The 8,295-nt window shown below is 46.3% G+C and overlaps 1 long non-coding RNA gene across 1 annotated transcript; it reads left to right on the top strand.

Annotated features, from left to right (window-relative positions):
* The first annotated feature begins 404 nt into the window (after positions 1 to 404).
* LOC122234941 lies at positions 405 to 5,576 on the top strand. The gene is made up of 2 exons (XR_006212943.1): positions 405 to 992; positions 5,359 to 5,576. It is a non-coding gene; the product is annotated as an uncharacterized LOC122234941 (long non-coding RNA).
* Positions 5,577 to 8,295: the final 2,719 nt, after the last annotated feature.

Below are 8,295 nucleotides of genomic sequence, written 5' to 3'. Positions count from 1 at the left end.
ACATGGTTGCGGGTTCTCTTAGCACGTGACCACGGAGCCCAGAAATCCCAAAGGCCTGAATCTCCAACACCAGAGGCTGGTTTTGGTGGCGCCCCCCCCCCCCCAACATCTATCATGTCTTACTGTTAACTTTCTCATGACCCCCTCTGTGCGCACCTGCACATGTCTGTGTGCAACAGACCCTGGCCCCTTACCATTTTTCTCAATGAATTAATTTCACTCGAGAATGGTCTTGTTGTAAACTTTCCTATGGGTCTGAGAAGTCACTGGGGACTGCTTATAAAGCAGCCCATTGGTTCCATCCCCCTGGCTCTCGAGCCCCGCACTGGGCTGCCTTGGCAATGGCTCTTATGTCATAGATGACATTCAGATGACATTCACGCCTCCCGCAGCCCCCTGGGAGATGCAGTCCAGCCCCACTGCCTCACCCGGTTAGAGGCGTTCGAGACAGTCAAGGCTGCTAACCTGAGCTCTCCTTCCATGCTCTTCGAGTTCAAATCCAGGCCCTTCAGCTTTACCAACAATCTTGGGCAAGACAGTCAAGTTCCCTGAGCATCTGTTTCCTCCATCTGAAAATGGGACATTTTCTCCTCTGAAAATGGAACCAAAATCTGCGACAGAGATCGAAGCATGCTTCCTGGTTTCTTCAGCCTGAGCCTGCACCTCTGCTTTTTATTGGAGAACAGCTGAAATCCCTTTCATAATCCGCTGTTATCTTACAAGCACAATTCCATTCCTTCTGCTCGACAGACTCTGAAGGCGGACACATTCCACGGCGGGGTAAATGGAATGAAATTCAGAGAGTTCGTAACATGTTCGCAATCACGTAAGCGTTACGTGTGGCAACCACAACTGGAAATCCCAGTTTCTGCCTCCTGCCTCCAGAACTGGGTTTCTTTTCTCCAGAGAATATAACCAGCCAAGCCAGGAACAACTTGACAGGTGCATTTGCCTCTCTCCTACTAGCCAGCTACAAAGACAGACACACACAGGTACGCATATAGACATAAACGTGTAGATATACACACCATTCACTTCTACAGGGGATGAGAGCATCCAGAGTCTTACCAGTTTACTCAGGGTAATACCTTTCTTTAACCTCTTGAAGTATCTAATTTAAAAGATACTCATTTTGCTTTTGAAATCCTAAGGTTCCAACCAGCTCACTCTAGGTCTCAAAAACTTATTTCGCATTCCCCTTTCTGTTGGAATTTTATCAGTTGACTTGTTGTGTGTGGGTGATAATCTCACGAATAGAACCATATTTACCGGACCCATTATAACTGGGACTGGTACCCGTGCTTTACGTGAACCAAACTAATCTTTACAACAATGCTTTGGGTTGTTGCAAAATCTCTGTCCTGATTTTGCAGATTTGGAAAACGAGGCAAAGAATTCTTTTTTTTTTTTTTTTAAGTAGACTTCCTGCCCAGCACAGAGACCAATGCAGGGCTCAAACATATGAACATGAAACCGAGACCTGAGGTGAGATCAAGAGTCAGACACTTAACCGACTGAGCCACCCAGAGGCAAAGAATGTTTCCATTCTTGCTTAGGGTCACACAGCCAGTAAGCGATGGAACTGGATTTAGAATCTGTGAGTCTGATCTTGAGTACTGAGTAGCATATCCACAATCACTACATGCCAACCAGTTGCTGGCATTGTGGTAGTTACTTTCATGTATTAACTTTGTAACTATACAAAACCCCAGAAAGATAATGGACCGGTTGGGATAAAACCAGGAAAGAAGACACCATTCTGCTGGGAGAAGGTCATGGAGAGGCCGTGACCACCAGCTGGCCTACAATCTGGCCCTGGGCCAGCAGAGGCTCCTCCCTTGGGACGTGCTCTCTGCCCTCCACCCCCTCCCCCCCACACACACACCCACCCCCATCCTTGTCCCACAGTGGAGCCATTTCCAAGGACTCCACCTTGAGAGAACATGGTGTTGTTGAGAACATCTCGATGGCAGATGTGGTTGAATCAATCCTGTTAAGGCCTCTCTATAAACTGAAGATTCTGGCAGGTGGGTGCAGAGACCTTCTCGCCAGGTGGCGCTCAAGGCAAGCCTGGTAAGTAAGTTCCCTTGCTTCTTAAACTTGCCACCTACTGATCAGGACTGGCCCCCCTTTTCCTTCCATCTCTGTTCAGAACCAACAATGCCAAGTATTTGAGAGGGAATTGAATGCAGGGAGTTTGTTCAACAGGTCATAGGACAGTGGATAAATCAGTAGGCAATGTTGAGCCAGCCCAGATTTAGCAACACCAGAAATCCACTTCGTTTCGTGTTTTGGAGCAAAGAGGCACCATTACTGGATCCCAGTGGCTAACGTTGCTTGGCCAGAACCAGCGTGGACCCATCTGATGGGAGGTGTAGCCACGCAAGAGGCACAGCCGGTGCAGACACACTGCCCGAGCCACATCACGTGGGAAGAGACATGTGTGAGACGAGACTGGCTCTTTGTAATTGAACCTTCTCATTGTCACTATTTTTATAACGAACCGGGAGCACCTTCCTTATGGATTACACTGGGCCAAGGACGGCTCTTTGGAAATCAGTGCCGTGACTTCCAGGCCTGACATTCTTGGACTCCGGAGAAGAGTCAGGCAAGCAGCTGGTAGGAGATGTGCCTCTGCATGTGTTTGTAGGCTGAGCTCTTGATGGAGTATGTGTGGGACTGTATTACAAAGCACTGAGCAAGCAAATCTCCCTTTGAACACATTTACTCAGCTTCTGTTTGTACCTTCGATAAGGCGCAGATTAATCCTATTTGCATACCTCCTCCCTCACTTTGAACATTTGCCAGCATTCATTAAGGCCACGTCTTGGAGTTAGCAAAAGATCCTTTACTGAACCATTAGAGCTTGCAAGTGTCTCATCGGGTAAGACGGTCTAGTACTCCTCCGCCGCCCTTATGAACAACACTGGCTGCTGCTTGGGTATTGTGTTGACATGTAGGGTGTTTCAGTGCACACTGGAGGCTAAGCGTGTGTGGTCCACGCAGCAGTGGCCGTCTCCCCACCTCTCGGGTCCGTAGAAGACGGACCATCCGTGGACGGTCCCATGGATGGCAGCTCCCTGTTGCACACTCAGGAAAACCCCTACTTAAGATTCTATACACTTCCAGTGATGAGAGGCGTGTGTGGCGGGGTGGGGAGTGGTTATCTCACATGCTCATCTGTTGCCTCTGGCTCAAGACTCCTGCGTCTGCCGAGCTGAGTTGACACACCGCCTCTCTGTTCCTCCTCCCTCCGTTGCCACATGATCACTCGCGCACACAGCATTGCACGGTATTTATACCTGGTGGCAACTTGCCTGAGAGTTGAGGAACGGGAGGGAGCCGGCTACACTGACACGGTGTGATCATGACCAAGATTCCCTGAGTGTAGGAGACACGCTGGCCGGCGAGCCTTACTTCCTGGTCTCCCCTCCCCCCACCATTCCTTCTCTGTGTTCCACATCTTCCGCCTTTCCCTGGACTAAGCATTGTAGCTCCCCATATGTTTTTGGACTCTGCTCCCCAAGTCTTCAGTGTCTGAGTGTTGACTTCAAGCAGATTTTCAAGGTTTCTTCTGGAACAGAGACCCTTTATCGTGGGGTGCCAGCTGGAAGTCCCTCCTCTCACAGATGCTTATGATCAGTTTGGGTACGGAAAAGCGCAGGTATAGAAGAAGGGACAGATCCTATAGCAGCATTCTCTCATGGAGGGCAGAGGGAACTCAGAAAACTGGAGGAAGTGAGTTCTGTGATGGTGGTGTGTGCAGAGGAGAGATAATCACCCAAGTTCAAGAGGGGTTGTTAGATAAATGGAAACACATTGGGATGGGATAGACGGTTTTTCGGAACCCTGTTCCATTATTTTAAGAGCTTAATTCTGGTGGGGGAGTACAATGAGGGAAGAGTAGAAATGGATGTGGAATAATGCACATGTTCTTACTTACATCCTGAGTGTGTTCACGGGCTTTCAGCTCAAAGATGAGAGCATCTCTCTTGGAGGGTCAACATGGTTGAGCCAGTGACAAGTGGGAAGTTTGGGGATTAATTTTGAAAACAGAGCTGGCAAGACCTGCTGACAGATTGCACATGGGTAAGAGGAGAAGGGAGCAGAGAAGGATGCCACCTAAGGTTCTGGCGGTGCCAGTGACTCAGTAGGTGAACCTTTGGGAGGAAGGGATGGGGAGTTAGACTTTGGCCTCGAGAAGTCTGTTAACGTCTCAGTAGGTGATGACAGTGAGCACCGAGAAAGTGGAGCTCATAAGTTAGCCCTGTATATAAATGTAAATGATGAGCCCTGGGGCACCGCCATTTACATGAGTAGAGGGAATAAGCAAAAGAGCCACCAGAAAGGCAGAAGGAAATGTCAAGAGAGTGTGGTCTTCCAGAAAATAAGTTCAAGGACGCCACGTTCAACCGTGTCAAATGCTGACCAGAGTTGGAATACAGTGAGTCCAGAGAGTTGGCCACTGGCCTTTGCAAGATGGCAGAGGGGTTCCATCTCTCAGGGTGCTGAGGGCAAGGGTCTGAGAAGAGAATCAGAGGTGGAGACATGGAGAAATGATAATAATAGACAATAAGGTTGGGCTTTACCACCAAGAGGATGTAAAAATTATCTGTCTCTTCCAGAAATGATAAAAATATTAACGATAATTAAGAATCTATCCTTTCATTCTGAAATAATACCTTATTACTTTAACTGTATTTTGCTGTGAGTTTTATATGCATGTAATTTATTATGGGCTTGTATATCAATATTTCAAAGTAAGCCTTTGATTTTTTTCGTATGCTGTCTTCATCTGGGTTTGGAAACAAGGTTATACTGGGTGTAAAGTGTTTCCATATTTCTGTGTTTTAGCCCTGCTTATAAGGGATAAGAATTTTGAAAAAAAATTCACTTATGCCTTGTCTGAGCGCTTTTACAGAAGTAATTCCTTAACTCCTTTTCTTTCCTTCCATTTTGGCCCATGGTTGCTGCCCTATTTAGGTTTTCTAATAACTTTATTTAATTGGTTACATTTTTGTATATAAAAATAACTTATATTCGGATTTTCTAGTAAGGCACCATTTTTATATTGTGGTGTCCTCTGAACCTATTGCTATATCTTTGTTTTCAGATATTAATTACACTACTTTGAATTTTTGTGTTTTCATCTTTCTGCATTTTCTCTGCAATTTGGGGTGGTTTTGCAAATTTTTTATCCATATCACTTATTTTCACCTGCCCCTTTTTATATCCACTTAAAAATTATTTTATAGACTCTGGTCTGACTCTTAAGATAGTTGTTCCCAGTCTCCCTAGTCCCTCTCATCCACGTCTCTCTGTGATGCCTAGTTGACTCGACTTGTCTTATCTTTACAGTTTTCTGCTACTCTTTGCAAGGGGATAAACTTCGTTGTACCTTTTGAAAATTCCCAGACAGCCTTCTGGAATTTTCTACCGCACCGAACTAGATTATTCTTGGCAGAAGACTCTGCGGCTGACCTTGACCCTCCCTGCCCACACCACCCTTCATAGCACCAGCGTATCCTTATTTCTCCATACTCATGAAGGAATAAAGTTGATATTTTTTCAAATTTCCTCTTTTCCAAAAGAGTGTTCACACTGTGCTTCTCTTGACGTACTGGAGTGATGGTCAGAAACTTCCCCGATCTGCAGCTGGTGTTGGAGTGACCTGTTTCTAGCAAGCAGGCTCTCAGGTGCTGTCCGGGGCAGCGAGGTTCCCATGCCTGACCTCCCTGCTTCCCTCGGCCAGAACCCTGTCTGTACACATGACTCTTTTCTCTCTAAGTGAGACCCCTGCCGCTCTAATCACCCGTAACTCCTGTTGAACCTTCCCTCATCTGCCAGTATGGTTCTGCAAAACCAAAATTTCAGTGGCCTGTCTAGACCCATGTACTGTCCGTTTTGACCATCCTTTATACTAAAAACTGACCCTGGATGAGCTGTGTCCCCGATCAATTTCCTGGATAAAAGAATTGCTATCTCAGTAAAGCTGACTGTATTATAAAAAGAACACTCAATCAATATTCCTGTGTAGAAGACCATTATGCTGATCAAATCCCCAGTGGGGACGTCTTAGCACTTACTTCTCTTATCATGGAGACCTGAATCGTGTTATTTACACCTAGTGCTTCAAAAGTGACATAAATATACCAATTCATATCCTACTTCCTACAGGAAGCCTTCCAAGATTACCCAATTCTAATTGCTCATCCCTCGAACCTCTATGTGTAGTTTTATCTCCTCAGAGGCAGTATTTAAATTGCACATATTAACTTTTGTTTGGCATTCTATAATTTACAGAGAAGATGTCGCATACATCATTATCTTAACACAGCATCTCTTTTAAGTACATAGTGTAAATTGTACTTTGCAGTTGAAGAAATTAACAGTGAAGAAATTGCCCCCGAGTTTACCAAGTTAGCAAAATGGCTGAGGTGTTGGAAAGAAGTAACTTTGCCAGGTTCTGTGTTATTAACAATTCTGCTGTATAAATGAGGATATCAAGACTTACAGAAGCTAAATAAATCACTCAAATAAACACAGGTCTTTAGTGGGAGAGCCAGCCTTTGAATCTTGGTCTGTGTGGGTCTAGAACCCCTGCTCTTTTCTCTACGTTGGCAAGAACTCGGTCATGCGTACAGCCATGCTGATTTGTGTCTCTCTCATGGGTTTGTCTTTTTCCTTTCAAAAAAAATTCATACAAACAGAAAAAGTGGATATCGTTAACTATGAACATGACTATTGTCATGGTGACCTTCAAGGCTTAACTGAACATATGCCTACTCTGGAATTCGTGACTCTCTGGGTCAGAATGAAACGGTTGGGGTCGTCAGGCACTTTGCACGGACACAGCCTCGTCTCTCAAGGCCAGAATTGCACATGATGTTTGTGCATGTGTCTCCTCCAGCAGGCTCCTAGAGATCAAGTTCTGTGACTCTTTTTTTTTTTTTTTTAATTTATTTACTTATTTTGAGAGAGAAAGAGAGAGAAAGAGAGAGAGAGAGAGAGCACTAGTGGGGCAGGAACAGAGAGAGAAGAGAGAACCCCAAGCAGGCTCTGTGCTGCCAGCACAAAGTCCGATATGGGGCTTAATCTCATGAACCACGAGATCATGATGTGAGCTGAAATCAAGAGTCAGACGCTTAACTGAGCCACCCAGACGCCCCTGTGACTCTTGCCTTAATAGAATACCTTGAACACCTTTAGTGCTCCCTAAATGTACATTGACGGGATATTTAAAGCTTGCAGAAACTTGCACACTCGTTCTTTTAAACGCCAGACTTCAACAATTTGATTGATGCCACCATATAAGGGATTTCTGACCACCAAGTTGATTTTGTATCTATGACAGTATTTTAATTATTCTCAGCTTAGATTGTTATTAACAACGAATTGGTAAAGTTCTTGTAAAAAAAAAAAATAGACTTGGCCATTGGCCAAATAAATGTAATCCATAATTTGGCATCAGAACATCTTGAACAATTGGAATCCCCCCTCAGAGTCCCCAGTAGCTTGCTTTTAACCCTGGGAGACTCATTTCAGACTGGCCACCAGGACCGTGAGAGAATAAACTTGTGTGGCGCTCAGTCACTGCGTCTGCACCGATTGGTTCCAGTGGCGGAAGGAAGGGGACACAGGCAGATGAATGAGCCTGTGCTGACCAGTCTGTTTCGTCCCTAAGTCGCTCATCTGTGCCATCGACGTGACCCTCCAGCATTCTCTCCATCCACCTTCTTCTCCCTCGGGGAACACTGCTAAGCATCCAACTTCCGCACGGGTCATGATCTTGCAGTCTGTGGGTTCGAGCCCCACGTCCGGCTCTGTGCTGACCGCTCAGAGCCTGGAGCCTGCTTCGGATTCTGTGTCTCCCTCGCTCCCTGCCCCTCCCCCACTTGCATTCTGTCCCTCTCTCTCTCAAACATAAGTACACATTAGAAATTATTTTTCCCATACTCTCTAGCGTCACTTGTTGTGTTCCGCACTGGCTAGTAAACGCTTCTCCTGCCCTCCCGCTAAGAGGATATTCAGCACGGCGCACCGGGGACTGCTGTCCTTTGCGGGGCTCCTCGCCAGGTTGGCGCTTGGCTGGAGGTGGAAACGTGGATTTCGGGAGGGTTCCCACCATCCCCGGAATGGATAAGAGTGGCCGCCGTACAAAGGGGTTTATTCTCAACAGCCACTTTCCCAGCGGGCGTCTGCAGTTTGGTCTGAGTCATGGCTGGGCCTACACCGCCGGCTCCCAGGGAAAAGCCTGGCCACGGAGCCTCCAGTGAGCTCCCCTGCTAGATACTT

This window comes from Panthera tigris, chromosome F2 (assembly GCF_018350195.1).
Source record: "Panthera tigris isolate Pti1 chromosome F2, P.tigris_Pti1_mat1.1, whole genome shotgun sequence".
NCBI classification, from domain to species: domain Eukaryota; kingdom Metazoa; phylum Chordata; class Mammalia; order Carnivora; family Felidae; genus Panthera; species Panthera tigris.
This window is presented reverse-complemented; position numbering and strand designations above follow the sequence as displayed.